The sequence below is a fragment of the Oncorhynchus keta genome, chromosome 15, assembly GCF_023373465.1.
Source record: "Oncorhynchus keta strain PuntledgeMale-10-30-2019 chromosome 15, Oket_V2, whole genome shotgun sequence".
NCBI lineage: Eukaryota > Metazoa > Chordata > Actinopteri > Salmoniformes > Salmonidae > Oncorhynchus > Oncorhynchus keta.
Window position 1 is genome coordinate 20,533,754 of NC_068435.1, and position 16,271 is coordinate 20,550,024.

Genomic DNA, 16,271 nt, shown 5'->3' on the forward strand with positions numbered 1-16,271 from the left:
CCTGAACAGTTAACCCACTGTTCCCAGGCCATCATTGAAAATAAGAATATGTTCTTAACTGACTTGCCTGGTTAAATAAAGGTAAAATTAAAAATAAAATAAAAATTAAGTGAAGATGCATTGAATGCAATAAAATGCTGTCTCTACAGTAACACAAGAGGAATAAAATACACAAAAATGGAACTATATACAGGGAGTATCAATACCAGATCAATGTGCAGAGGTAGGTATGTACATGAAGGCAGGGTAAAGTGACTAGGCATCAGGATAGATAATAAGTGTGTGTGTAGCAGTGGAGGCTGCTGAGGAGGACGGCACATAATAATGGCTGGAACGGAGCGAATGACATGGCATCAGACACATGGAAACTGTGTATTTTATACCATTCCGCCTATTACCACGAGCCCGTCCTCCCCAATTAAGGTGCCACCAACCTCCTGTGTTATGTGTGTGTGTGCACCTATGTAGTGAATGTGTGTGGGAGTGTCAATGTGGTGTGTGTGAGTGAGTGTGTATATATAGTCTAGTGAGTGCAGATCGTTCGGGCACCATTAATTGACTAATTAGCAGTCTGGCTATTTAGTAGTCTTATGGCTTGGGGGTAGAAGCTGTCTTGGAACCTGTTGGTCCGAGAGCCAATTCTCCGGTACCATTTGCCGGACGTTAGCAGAGTGAATAGTCTATGGCTTGTGTGGCTGGAGTCTTTTTTGGGCCTTCCTCTGACTGCCTGATATAGAGGTCCTGGATGGCAGAAAGCTCAGCCACATTGGTTTACTGGGCTGTCCGCGCCACCCTCTATAGCGCTTTGCGGTCAAGATCAGTGCATTTGCCATACCAAGCGGTGATGCAGCTAGTCAAGATTCTCTCAATGGTGCAGCTGTAGAACTTTTTGAGGATCCGTGGGCCTATGTCAAATCTTTTCAGCCTCCTGAGGGGGAAGAGATGCTGCCTTGCCCTCTTCATGACTGTTCGGGTGTGTGTGGACTATGTTAAGTCCTTAGTGATGTGAATGCCAAGGAACTTGAAGCTCTTGACCCTCTCCACAACAGCTCCATCGATGTGGATGGGGACATGCTCTCCCCTCTTTCTCCTATAGTTCATGATCAGCTCCTTGGTCTTACTGACATCGAGGGAGAGGTTGATGTCCTGGCACAACACTGCCGAGTCTCTGACCTTCTTCCTGCAGCAAAACTTGATCAGGAAGTACTGGAGAGGGCTAAGCAGGAAGTGTTGTTGCCGACCCTCACCACCTGGGGCCAGCCCGTCATGAAGTGAATAGATGACATAGATCTTCCTCTACTGCAGCCCACAGTCCTTATTATACTGATAGACAAAGCAGACACCAGCTAGCATCCATACATACACTATACTGGGGAGCCAATAAGCCTATTTATGCCGTCATACTTATCTAAACATGTATTAAAACAATATGCTAAGCTCTTCACAAGTCCCTGCCGACACACAATTATAGCAGAGAAGAACACTGAAGCCCCAAAACGCTTGTTTACTTTGGGATTCAAATTTCTCTGCAGAGGGCTTTAATGGTCTACATGCATTCATACACACACGCGCACACACACACACACACACACGCACACACGCACGCACGCACGCACACACACACACACACGCTGGCCCTAATGCCTTAGGGGAGGATCTAATTAATAGTTATCCGACTCCTCACTGCTTCTCAACAGCATCACTGAAGCTACAATATCATTATTTGTCTGGTTGTGTATTTATTTTATCTTCACTTATTCATAAAGGCCTAAGCTAATTGGATCAGAGACAGGGTATAGTGTCCAGTTCTGTTCCCCTGGTCTGGCTGGTGCTACCAGAGCTGTCAGTGTGTGTTACAGCATACTGTAGGTGTATGTACAGTGCATTCGAAAGGTTTTCAGACCCCTTGACTTTTTGCAAATGTTGTTACGTTACAACCTCTTTCCCTCATCAATCTACACACACTGCCCCATAAGGAGAAAGCAAAAACATTTTTTCAGAAATTTTGTAAATAAGTATTCTGAACCTTTACATAAGTATTCAGACTTTTTACTCAGTACTTTGTTGAAGCACCTTTGGCAGCGATTACAGCCTCAAGTCTTCTTGGGTATGATGCTACAAGCATGGCACACCTGTATTTGGGGAGTTTCTCCCATTCTCTCTGCAGTTCCTCTCAAGTTCTGTCAGGTTGGATGGATCGCGTCGCTGCACAGCTATTTTCAGGTCTCTCCAAGGATGTTCGATCGGGTTGAAGTCCGGGCTCTGGCTGGGCCACTGAAGGACATTCAGAGACTTGTCACGAAGCCACTCCTGCGTGTTTTAGGCTGTGTGCTTAGGGTCGTTGTCCTGTTGATGAACCTTCAACTCAGTCTGAGGTCCTGAGTGCTCCAGTGCAGGTTTTCATCAGGGATCTCTGTACCTTTCTCTCAATCCTGACTAGTCTCCCTGCAGCCGAAAAACATCCCACAGCCTGATGCTGCCTCCATCATACCTCACCGTAGGGATGGTACCAGGTTTCCTCCAGATGTGGTGCTTGGCATTCAGCCCAAAGAGTTCCATCTTGGTTTCATCAGACCAGATCATCTTATTTCTCATGGTCTGAGAGTCCTTTAGGTGCCTTTTGGCAAACTCCAAGCGGGCTGTCATGTGTCTTCTACTGAGGAGTGGCATTCGTCTGTCCACTCTACCATAAAGGCCTGATTGGTGGAGTGCTGCATAGATGGTTGGCCTTCTGGAAGGTTCTCCCATCTACACAGAGGAACTCTGGAGCTCTGTCAGAGTCACCATCAGGTTCTTGGTCACATCCCTCACCTTACTGAGGAGTGGCATCCGTCCGTCCACTCTACCATAAAGGCCTGATTGGTGGAGTGCTGCAGAGATGGTTGTCCTTCTGGAAGGTTCTCCCATCTACACAGAGGAACTCTGGAGATCTGTCAGAGTCACCATCAGGTTCTTGGTCACATCCCTCACCAAGGCCCTTCTTCCCCGATTGCTCAGTTTGGCCGGGCGGCCAGCTCTAGGGAGAGTCTTGGTGGTTCCAAACTTCTTCCATTTAATAATAATGGAGGCCACTTTGTTCTTGGGGATCATCAATGTACCCTTCCCCAGTTATGTGCCTTGACACAATCCTGTCTCGGAGCTCTACGGACAATTCCTTCGACCTCATGGACAGAGTGTGGTGTGTCGCTTTCCAAATAATGTCCAATCAGTTGAATTTACCACAGGTGGACTCCAATCAAGTTGTAGAAACATTTCAAGGATGATCAATGGAAACAGGATGCACCTGAGCTCAATTTTGAGTCTCATAGCAAAGGGTCTGAATACTTATGTAAATAAGGTATTTTGTTTTTGAATTTTCAATACATTTGCAAAAATTTCTAAAAACCTTAGTTCGCTTTGTAATTATGGGGTATTGTGTTTAAAATAATAAAGAAAAACATTTATTTAATCAATTTTAGAATTAGACAGTTACAAAACAAAATGTGGAAAAGGGGAAGGGGTCTGAATACTTTCCTGAATACTTTTTCTGAATACGTCGCTCTCCTCATTTCCTCTTCCTCTAGGGGAGGGCGCCAAACCCTCTGTTTCCCAGCACGGGGCCCACTAACCTCGGCTCCACTACCTGCCACCGGTTGCTTTTGGGACAGGCTCGCGCCACACAACTCCCCCCTCTTCCTACCAGCCGCCAGGCTTTCACCAGCCTTACCGCAGTTCCCTCACAATGGGCTTAGCCAGGGATAGCTTGCCTGCTGGGTTTACAGGACCCCCTCTCTGTATGGGGGAAAGAGGTAGACTGACAGGCTGGTCGGTAATTGGTGGGAGTCGGCCAGTGGAACTGTTGCTGATTAGTCCGTTGGGGAGAGATGAGATACAGAGATGGAGGGGAATAGGGGAGAAGCATGCTGTGGCTCCACTGTGTGAATAGGGAGGGAAATTGAGAAATGAAGTAGCGTGGTTGGGCTTATGGAGAGATGCAACGACACAGTGTGTGCTACAGTTAACTTTCGGGAATGGAGAGAAATGCAAGGCTTGTGAGTTAACTCCAGGGAGATAGTAGAGATGTACAATATGTTCACTTAGAAAAAAGGGTTCTTTGCTATCCGCCATAGGAGACCCCTTTTTGGTTCCAGGTAGAACCCTTTTGAGTTTCATGTAGGATTCTACATGAAACTCAAAAGGGTTCTACCTGGAACCAAAAAGTGTTCTTCAAAGGGTTTTCCTATGGGGACAGCTGAAGAACCCTTTTAGGTTTGAGATTGCAACTTTTTTTCTATGAGTGTTCCCCGCTATGGCCTACAGTATGGGACATGCAGAGATATTCAGAGGAAGATTATATAGTGTGGTATAGCCAATGTGGAAAAAGACAGGGATGTGGTTTGAGACATGCAGGGATGTAATTCACCATGTTTTGAAGCTTGAGGTGTAGGTAGAATTGTTTGGATTCAATGACATGCAGGGGTATTGGAATGCATGCTATCAGCACAAATAGAGAGACAGACAGGCAGACAGAGGAACATACAGAAAGGATTCCAGGACACTCATTACATTCCTGGCCTACACCACAATGGCTTGGAGTCCTGTGGCTCCAGTCTCATCTTACAACTGTGGCCAAGCTTCCGGATGCTCCCTTGATCTCTGTCGCACACTGTCTGGACCTCAGGCCACAAATCCATATCATTCTACGCTGAAGCTCTGTATCCATTTGCACTTTGAAGTCAACCCGGGCTGGGCTGGCCTTGGTGGGCTAGCTCGAATTGCGTTCTCACTGCCTACAGAAATAAGAAATTATGTAATGTTGCTACGTAGCCAATATGTGACTGTGCAGCTGGCTTTGCTAATGTTGCTAGCTAGCAAGATGTTGAAGAATTTAATTTACCCTCACCGTGCTGTAACTAACGTTACCCCATACTCCTGCCAGTGCCAGCCAGACTCAGAGCGATGTATTTATTTGCTAACGTTAGCTAGGTAGCTAAACGGTTAGCGTCATTGCTAGCATAACAGGCTAGATAGCTACCTTAATTCCTACCTTGCTTGCCGTTGCATTGGATATTAGCTAGCTAGCTAGCCAAGCAAACTAGACGACAGGTTTGATATAATGTAGCTTTTAGTACGACCTCACATTAGCTAGTTAACGTTAGCCAGCTTGTTTCAACATTGATTTGCTAGCTAACGTTAGATATTTAGCAGTCGAGGGCTGACTGTTCTCATAAAACTTTATTGTGTCGTGCAAAAATGAATGAAGGATCCAGATATGGTGGTAACACAGCTAGCAATGAGGAATCGGCTGAGAAGCGGCCCTCTTCCGGGGCGCCGGAACTGATTGAATCGGCCCGGAATCGGGTGTCGGACTTGGGCCTGGAATCAATATGAATGACAGCCCAGAATCGGCCCAAGTACATCGGGCCATTTCCGTCTACTGTAATTCAGACGACTTTGCCGGCATCGTACCAGAATCCAAAAAGTGTCTAAAGCGCTTTAATTTGTTTAATGCTTATCAATTGCCTTGCACAAAGTGCTCTTAAAGAATTTAATTTAAATGTTAATTGTATTTTTGATCGCAGAAACGATGAGAAAATATGTAAAAATAAATGATGAGATGTTAATTATATAAAGCAGCTCGTGCCATCATCTGCCAGAGAGGAGCCTCGGCCCAAACCCCAAGCAATACCTTTGGCCCAGATAACTCACACCGGAATCGGCTTGAGCCCCAAGTAATATATACATTTGGGCCAGATAACTCTCACCGGATTCGGCCCCAGCTCAAACCCCGCATCCTAGCCAAAAGTAATACTGCCTAAGGCGGCCCAGACGCGGGCCACGTGACGTCGGCCGAGTCTGACTCTCAGCTGAGTGCCCAGACATTCCACTGTGCTAGCTGGGAATTTGTGTGATGTCTGACTACTGCTTGTTAATTTGCTAGCTAACAGCAACAAGCCCATATGAGCTAGCTAAACATTGTGTCAGCATCGTGGTTGCATACAGTAGTAACGGTGTAACGGATGTGAAATAGCTAGCTAGTTAGCGGTGCTGCGTGCTAAATAGAGTTTCAATCGGTGACGTCACTTGCTCTGAGAACCTTGAAGTAGTGGTTCCCCTTGCTCTACAAGGGCCGTGGCTTTTGTGGAGCGATGGGTAACGATGCTTCATGGGTGACTGTTGTTAATGTGTGCAGAGGGTCCCTGGTTCGCGCCCGGGTATGGGCGAGGGGACGGTCTAAAGTTATACTGTTACAACGGCAACACCAGCCTGAATTCTAATCAAGCTGACTTCAGTTGTGAAGCTGGGCTGTGCTGGAACAGGTTTCCCTCGATCCAGCTCGATTTTAGAATTCCATTTGAGCCAGCTCGATTTTAGAATTCCATTTGAGCCAGCTCGATTTTAGAATTCCATTTGAGCCAGCTCGATTTTAGAATTCCATTTGAGCCAGCTCGATTTTAGAATTCCATTTGAGCCAGCTCGAATTTGACCCTAATTTGGTCCTGATTTTAAGTGCCAGTGGAAATGGGGATTAAAAGAACAGGCTGAGAGAGATATCTTCTCAGGCTTGTCGCTTTTCTCATTTGTACCCTTTATCCTGTTCTCCTGTGCTCTTTTTCACCTTATCTTCTCCTTTAATTCTCTCCCTCACACGTTTTCATGTGTTTTACTTGTCATGTTCTTCTTTTTTCCTTCGTTCTTCTCTCCTCTCATTCAATCTTCTCCTTGCTATTTTTCCTCCTTTTCTCCTTTTCTTTTTCTCTCATTCTCACCTTACCTCCTCCTTACCTTTTTTTTCTCACTTTGCCTCCTCTTCCTCCTTCTCTTCCCCTCTTCCTCCTTCCCTCATCTTTCTCCTTCTCTCCCCCTCTTCTTCTGCAGTGGTAGAGTAAGTAAGCTGCTGGCTCTGCCAGTAATGCACCAGTCAACAGAGCTAAGCCAGTGTAATTGCCTGGTCTAATCCCTCTGCCTGCACTGTTGCCTGGCTGCAGAGAGAGAGAAAGATATGGTACTCCACATTAATGTGTAGAATAGCAGGAAATCAGCTCTAAAACAGCAACATTTTCTCTCATGTCAAAATGCGTAAAATAGCATTAGATTAGCTAGAGAACTGAAAATGTTTTTCTCGGACCTCGCGGGGGGGCCCCGCGAAACAGCACTACGCCACTGACACACACACACACACAAACACACACACACACACACACACACACACACACACACACACACACACACACACACACACACACACACACACACACACACACACACACACACACACACACACACACACACACACACACACACACACATACGCATTTTCTTTTTGAGAGAGTAAATATAAAGATACAGTATATGCCTACCTTGTTCTTGTCTGTTGGCTTAAAAAAAAGACACAAAACCATTCAAACGAAGTACGCAAAACGTCACAAACCCTGCTGCTGCTGTCATTCGATGGCAGTGGCATTCACATATTTTCTTCAGAGAGGACACCATAATGAGAGAAATAATGTAGCCTAAGCTACTGTAAACAGGACTTTTACAAGACTGAATTATGATTTGATTCTTATTAAAGAGATGGAGTCCAGACAGGCTACTTTAGTAAACTTTCTGAATGGACTTATACAGTACCTGTCACGCCCTGACCTTAGAGAGCCGTTTTATTTCTCTATTTGGTTAGGTCAGGGTGTGGTGTGGTGTGGGGTGAGCATTCTAGGTTTTGTTTTCTATGTTTCTTTATTTCTATGTTTTGTCCGGGTATGGTTCTCAATCAGGGACAGCTGTCTATCATTGTCTCTGATTGGGAATCATACTTAGGTAGCCCTTTTTCCCTCCTTCAGTGTGGGTAGTTAACTTTGTTAGAGGCATCATAGATTAATTTTCCCTCCTCCACACTGAAGGAGGGAAAAAGAGCTTCACGGTGGTTTTGTATTGTTTATTGTTTTTGTTGGCGGCATTTTAAATAAAAGAACATGTACGCTCACCGCGCTGCACCTTGGTCCACTTCTCACGACGCCCATGATAAAACAAACCACCACAAAAGGACCAAGCAGCGTGGTAAGGGGGACTCATGGACTTGGGAGGAAATGCTGGACGGTAAAGGACCCTAGAGGCAGCAAAGGATGAACTGCATTGTTAAGAGGGAACACGGCTAGCAAGGCAGTGGGGCACATGGGGAGTTTGGCTGAGTCAGGTTGGAAACCTGAGCCAACTCCCCATGCTTACCGTGGCGAGCATTGTACTGGTCAGGCACCGTGTTATCCGGTGGGGCGCACGGTGTCTCCAGTGCGCGTTCACAGCCCGGTGCACTACCTTCCAGCTCCCTGAATCAGCCGGACTAGAGTGGGCATCCAGCCAGGTTGGAGGGTGCCGGCTCAGCGCATCTGGGCGCCAGTACGTCTCTACGGCCCAGGATGTCATGCGCCGGCTCTGCGCACTGTGTCTCCGGTGAGTCTGAACAGCCCAGTGCGTCCTGTGCCTGCGCCCCGCACGTGCCGGGCCAAAGTCACCATCCAGCCAGGACGGGTTGTGCAGGCTCTATGCTAGAGACCTCCAAGGTGCCTCCACAGCCCAGTGTATCCTATGCCCGCTCCCAGAGCCAGGCCTCCTGTGTGTCTCTCTAGTCCAGTGATGATCCATGGCACAAAGCCTCCAGTGATGATCCATCGCAAGAAGCCTCCAGTGATGATCCATGGCACAAACGGGTGGAAGTATGTCCTTTGGTTCCAACCTCTGTGTCTTTGTGAGACGTAGAGTAGGTGAACAGAGAATCTCCACATGTGTGGTTCCCATCGTGAAGCATGGAGGAGGAGGTGTGATGGTGACACTGTCAGTGATTTATTTTAGAATTCAAGGCACCTCCAGGCTGTGTAAGGGCTATTTGACCTGGCCTCCACAATCACCTGACCTCAACCCAATTGAGATGGTTTGGAATGAGTTAGACCACAGTGAAGGAAAAGCAGCCAAAAGTGCTCAACATATGTGGGAACTCCATCAAGATTGTTGGAAAAGCATTCCTCATGAAGTTGGTTGAGAGAATGCCAAGAGTGTGCAAAGCTGTCATCAAGACAAAGGGTGGCTACTTTGAAGAATCTCAAATATAAAATATAGTTTTATTTGTTTAACACTTTTATTTCACAGTTAATGTCCATACTATTATTCTACAATTTAGAAAATAGTAAAAAATAAAGAAAAATCCTTGAATGATTAGGTGTGTCCTACTCAAACGTCTGACTTGTACTGTAGCGTTTCAGACATGACTGAATCTGACTTGCCAAGGAGAGGAAAACTGGGCATATTCCATATCCACCCAGAGGGCAGAAAAGGCTTGGATAAACTTTGATTAGTGTACTGTTTTTATCAGTCTGGCTCTGTTTGGTTACTACATGATTCCATGTGTGTTATTTCATAGTTTTGATGTCTTCACATTTATTCTACAATGTAGAAAATAAAGAAAAAAACCTTGAATGGGTAGGTGTGTCCTGACATTTGACTGGTACTGTACAGTAGGTCTATAGAGAGCATCAGTCAAACTCACACACGCAAACCCCCATAAAAGCACCCATCAATCAGAGCCACCAGCATATCAGACACAACAGCTAATATTTCTCCTTTCGTTAAAACGTATTTAAAAAACGATTCTGTAAGGACAGACACTGGAAGACGAGAAGCAAGTACAGGGAGTGAATATTTAATAAATAACTGACGTGAAACAAAACAAAGACAGCGTCTGGACAGGGGAAACAAAATTACATTAATGCTGACACAGGGATCAAACTGAGGAACAGACAGATATAAAGGAAGCAATCAACAAAGCCTACCATAGGCTTTCCTGAAAGTAAAGATAATGAATTGATAGTGAAAGGATGAAGGGGAGAACTATGCTATAGTATGAAGATAAAATTGACCATCATTAAAATAGAAACAAATGCCCATAGCCTATTTATCAGCGAGGCTGATTATCGTGGGGGAGAGTGTTGGAAAGATTTTTGAAATATTGAGAGGAGCTATTCTAATTTGACAGGATGTTAAAAAAATAAATCAATTAAAGACTTTGTTGACTGAGAAGCCCAGCTGTTCACTTTCCTAAATTTGACATTTGCGAGAAGCAGGCCAGGTACTTCTATGTGTGCTCAGGCGTGCTCCGTCAACATTGACAGGACAGAGAAACCAGACACATACTCATTGCTCACATGGAGTATAAATTATGGTATAAAATATGCAAAAACTCTCACAAAAACTCTCACAAATGTAAGATGTTTTTAATACATATATTAACATAAATGATTATAACCAGGGATTAACGGTACAGTTTTGGGGGGTCTCGTCTAGGGCAGCATATTGGCCAGGACCAGGCCTGATCCGCATTGTTTAGTCTATAAATGAAGAAAATATTCAGTATCAAATTATACCATGCCAAGTTGGAGAGGATTGGCACATTGTTCATTTGACACAACATTAGAGCATTATAGGACTCCAGCCAGAACAACCTTGTCAACTGCTGTTGAATAATTAATTAATAGTCAGACACATCCAGCCTTTTTTAGGAGAAGACCGATTTATTTATTTACTAGCAAGCAATGAAAATGTGCATTGTATAAAATACACATCAAACTATTTTTTACTGAAGAGCCAAAGCCTATAGCGCTCTAGACCCCCGCTTCTAGCAATGAGCTGCTCCAGAATCAAAGTTCAGTTGGAAAGAGGAGGAGATGTAGAAGGTTTAATAGACAGACTAAGTTAGCAAAACAATTGCTTTTAATCATTAGTGAACATTCTGGCTATTGGGTAAAGTTTATCTACATGAAAATAAATAAAATCCAGAAGGAATGTAGGCCTATTTAAACAGTTTTGCCAGTTTTTTTTACGATGGTCTTTATCCATAGCTGTCAGTTACAATTACCGTCACAGCCCTACCGTAAATGTACAAATATCTACTTGGAGAATTAAGATTTCTGAGTGGTTTAGTTTCCCCTCTGAAACAAGGCGTCTTTTATTTCTTTATTCCCAAAATTCCCCAGTCAGTCTGCGCTCCAGATCTCCACACAAGGAGTTGTAGTGAGTCCCCGAGGAGCTGTTCCATATCGTAAAAACAAACACAGTGAAGGAAGCCCAACGAAGCTCTGGGATTGGATTAAAGGGCCCGGCTGAGTAAACAATGTGGCGGGCTGTTTATTTTGGGGGGGGTGAATTGCTCTTTATATCAGCAGGCATCCCAGGGAGTAAAAACAGGGGCTGTGGCCCTTTGGGGCCCCACCAAGATGTGTTTCCCTTTCTGCCATGCTGGCGGGATATAGACATTACTGTCTAGATCCACCTGCTACACAGAATGCTCTATAGCTCATCAGTTAGATGGCAATGGTGGGGATGAATTTAATAGTGACACTACTGGGCATGAACACAGTGCATACATACACGCACACACCCAACTCATACACGCACCCGCACATACTCATGCGCGCACAAAAACACACACACTTTACACACACTACCCCAACCCACCCCAGCCCACACAAACTGTCACCCCACTGTCACAAACACTCCAACCAATCGAACACATTACTCTCAGTAACCAAAATGCTCGATGATCACGCAGTCGTCTTCATTGTGGCGGCTGACATGCAAGTAACAATCAAGGCTGACAAATGAATGCCAGGCCAGGAGCTTGGTAAGTAATGCACTCGACAAATTAAATCTCACGGCAAATTAAAACAGCCAAAGGCAGCCGTAATAGCCTGCAAATCACCGTTTAAGTGGCAGCCACATCGGATTTCTCCATCCTTCACTGCATAGGGGAATCTATTTATCTAGCAACCGAGATGAGATGCTCACACCTCACCTCTCACAGGCATTTTGTTTTGTTTTATGTCTACTTGAAAACAGACAGCACACAAGCATGCAAATATGTAAAACATTAAGGACACCTTCCTAATATTTAGTTGCCCCCCCATTTTACCCTCACAATAGTCTCAATCCACCGGGGCATGGACTAGGGATGCTGGCCCATGTTGACTTCAATGCTTCCCACAGTTGTGTGAAGTTGGCTGGATGTCCTTTTTGGGTGGTGAACCATTCTTGATACACACAGGAAACTGTTGAGTGTGAAAAAGCCAGCAGCATTGCAGTTCTTAAAACAAACTGATGTGTATCAACTTAAAACAAACCTACTACCATACCCCGTTCATAAGACACTTCAATCTTTTGTCTTGCCCATTCACCCTCTGAATGGCACACATACACAATCCATGTCTCAAATGCCTCTAGGCTTAAAAATACTTCTTTAACCTGTCTCCTCCCCTTCATCTACACGGATTGAAGTGGATTTAACAAGTGACATCTATAAGAGATGATAGCTTTCACCTGGATTGTGTGTGTGTGATTTCATGTCATATGTATGTGTTCTATTAGCAGCACACACATGCACTATGTACACTGATGGTGAAATGACACATCCACATGATCATACAGATCAGTGTTCACGGCAGTATGTGCTGTGATGATTATAGAGTATATGTGTGTACGGTACAGTACAGTGTATGAGCTCTCTGTGTGTGTGATCGGATTCCAGTTGTTCTCTCCTCCTATGGCCTATTTCTGCAAAAACAAACACTCCTCTATTTTTACTCTCTCTCATCTCTCATCTCACTATGTTATGTATTTCTCTATGTTTGTCTTGCTATCTCACTCTCTGGTTCTCTGTATGTCTCTCTCTTTATTTGTCTTTCTTTTCCTCACTTTCGTACAGACACCCAAGTGCTCTAATGAATATGGTGCTTGTAAACCAGTGTTGTTGGTCTGGTTCTCACATGGGAGTCCTGATTATATGGCTTTGGGTAAAGGTGCCGGATATCTGGAGAGGTGATGTATTCCATCCTTTTTTCTTTCTCTCCTCTCTCAGTCCTCTCTGTGGAGGTCATGACCTCCCTGTCACTGACCCCACAGTCGTCTCCATGGCGCTGAGCCGAGGTCGCCGTGGCAACACCGCCGATCCGTCACCTCTGTGTGTTCTGCTGCTTTGTCCCAGCACCCCAGCGCTATCCCACGTGGCTTAGCAGAAACAATGATTAATTGTGGCTGTGTTGACAGAAGCAACTGCCTGCCCTCACCCGTCCACCATGGGAAACATAAGGGCTGTGTCCTAATACGCTTATACAGCTTCCTTCACTTGTTTCCTTTATTTTCAACTGTCTGACCTCATCCCCACTAAGATGGGAACTTCAATAGATGTGTCCTAATACACCTATATGGCTTCCTTCACTTGTATCTGTTATTTTTTTTACCAGGATATGCTCAGACAGTACATGTTCACACACCTTTTAAAATGCTGTAACACTAATACCGTATGCAAAACAATAAACTTTGATTTGATTGAAAAGAACTAGATAGACTTCACATTGATTTATACCTCAAGTATAGCTAGTAGCTATAGTACTGCAGTCTCCCTCTCCTTACAGCCCCATTCGCTGGAGTTATGGACTATAATTAGCATATAGAATAGCTGCTCGCTCAGCATTGGCATGTCCAGGAACATTCTTTAAGTGGGGAAAACGCTTCCATCAACAGAGCCGGACCGATAAAAACATTCCACTAATGAAAGTTTATCCAAGCCTTTTCTGCCCTCTGGGTGGTTATGGAATATACCCCGTTTTCCTCTCCTTGGCAAGTCAGACTCAGTCATGTCTGAAACACTTGTGCCTGATTCACACCATAGAGCTGACCTGTACTGCGCTGGCTCTGATGTTTTCCTTTCACATTGCCCTCTCCAGCATGGTTCCAGCAGTTATGGTGGATGTGTAACCAGGCCAGCCAAATAGAGCTTGGCTTGGGCTGGTTCTGTTTGGCTCAGAAGTGTGAAAAAGGGTATAGCCTTGTATATCATACGAGAGTTCCATGATTTGTGTCATCTTGCTTCTGTTTGTTAGTTTTATAAATCAGATACAGATAGAGTACCAGTCAACAGTTAGGACACACCTACTCATTCGAGGGTTTTTCTTTATCTTGACTATTTCCTGCATTGTAGAATAATAGTGAAGACATCAACACTATGAAATAACACAAATGGAATCATGTAGTAACCAAAATAGTGTTAAGCAAATCAAAATATATTTTAAATTTGAGATTCTTCAAAGTAGCCACCCTTTTCCTTGATGACAGCTTTGCACACTCTTGGCATTCTCATCTTCACCTGGAATGCTTTTCCAACAGTCTTGAAGGAGTTCCCACATATGCTGAGCACTTGTTGGCTGCTTTTCCTTCACTCTGAGGTCCAACTCATCCCAAACCATCTCAATTGGTTTGAGGTCCGGTGATTGTGGAGGCCAGGTCATCTGATGCAGCACCCCATCACTCTCCTTCGTGGTTAAATAGCCCTTACACAGCCTGGAGGTGTGTTTTGGGTCATTGTCCTGATGAAAAACAAATGATAGTCCCACTAACTAGATATGATAGCGTATCGCTGCAGAATGCTTTGTAACAGTGGCTTTCGAAAGTATTCACCACCTTTAGCATTTTTTCTATTTTGTTGCCTTTACAACCTGGAATTAAAATTTGTATCATTTGATTTACACAACATGCCTACCACTTTGAAGATGCTAAATATTTTTGTGAAACAAACAGGAAATAAGACAAAAAAATAGAAAACTTGAACATGCATAACTATTGACCCCCCCAAATCAATACTTTGTAGAGCCACCTTTTGCAGCAACTACAGCTACAAGTCTCTTGGGGTATGTGTCTATAAGCTTGGCAAGTCTCTTGGGGTATGTGTCTATAAGCTTGGCACATCTTGCCACTGGAATATTTTCTCAAGGCAAAACTGCTCCTGCTCCTTCAAGTTGGATGGGTTCTGTTGGTGTACAGCAATCTTTAAGTCATACCACCGATTCTCAGTTTGGATTGAGGTCTGGGCTTTGACTAGGCCATTCCAAGACATTTAAATGTTTCCCCTTAAACCATTTGAGTGTTGCTTTAGCAGTATGCTCAGTGTCATTGTCCTGCCGGAAGGTGAACATCTGTCCCAGTCTCAAATCTCTGAAAGACTGAAACAGTTTCCCTCAAGAATGTCCCTGTATTTAGTGCCATCCATCATTCCTTTAATTCTGACCAGTTTCCCAGTCCCTGCCAATGAAAAACATCCCCACAGCATGATGCTGCCACCACCATGCCTCACTGTGGGGATGATGTTCTCGGGATGATCTCGGGCAAAGCACCCCCACCATCACACCTCCTCCTCCATGCGTCACGGTGGGAACCACACATCCTCCGTTAACCTACTCTCACAAAGACACGTTGGTCGGAACAAAAAATCTCAAATTTGGACTCATCAGACCAAAGGACAGATTTCCACCAGTCTAATGTCCATCTTGGCCCAAGCAAGTCTCGTCTTCTTATTTAGTAGTGGTTTCTTTGCAGCAAATCGATGAAGGCCTGATTCACGCAGTCTCTTCTGAACAGTTGATGTTGAGATGTGTCTGTTACCTGAACTCTGTGAAGCATTTATTTGGGCTGTAATCTGAGGTGCATCTAACTTTAATTAACGTATCCTCTGCAGCAGAGATAACTCTGGGTTTTCCTTTCCTGTGGCTGTGCTCATGAGAACCAGTTTCATCAAAGATCTTGATGGTTTTTGCGACTGCACTTGAAGAAACGTTCAAGTTGTTGAAATGTTTCATGTTGACTGACCTTCATGTCTTAGAGTAATGATGGACTGTTGTTTCTCTATGCTTATTTGAGCTGTTCTTGCCATAATATGGACTTGGTCTTTTCCCAAATAGGGCTATCTTCTGTATACCGCCCCTACCTTGTCACAACACAACTGATTGGCTCAAATCATTTAGAAGGTAAGAAAGGTAAGAAGGTAAGAAATTCCACAAATGAATAAGGATCACCTGTCAATTGAAATTCATTCAAGGTGACTACCCCATGAAGCTGGTTGAGAGAATGCCAAGAATATGCAAAGCTGTCATCAAGGCAAAGGGTCGCTACTTTGAAGAATCTCAAGTATAAAATACATTTGATTTGTTTAACACTTTTATGGTTACTAAATGATTCCATATGTGTTATTTCATCGTTTAGATGTCTTCACTATTGTTCTACAATGTAGAAAATAGTAGAAATATAGAAAAACCCTTGAATGAGTAGGTGTGTCCAAACCTTTGACTGGTACTGTATATCGTACAGACTAGAGTAATGTCCTTTAGTAACCTTTACTCGAAAGCTACCCTCTTGGCCATGTCTCTCTTGAAAACGAGTTTCTTTGAGATCTCAATGGGATCTACTGGTTAAATAATGGTTGA

The 16,271-nt window shown here is 44.2% G+C and overlaps 1 pseudogene; it reads left to right on the forward strand.

The window, feature by feature from the left end:
• Positions 1-16,271, forward strand: part of LOC118395199 (ephrin type-B receptor 1-like) — a 387,061-nt pseudogene that overhangs the window by 294,926 nt on the left and 75,864 nt on the right.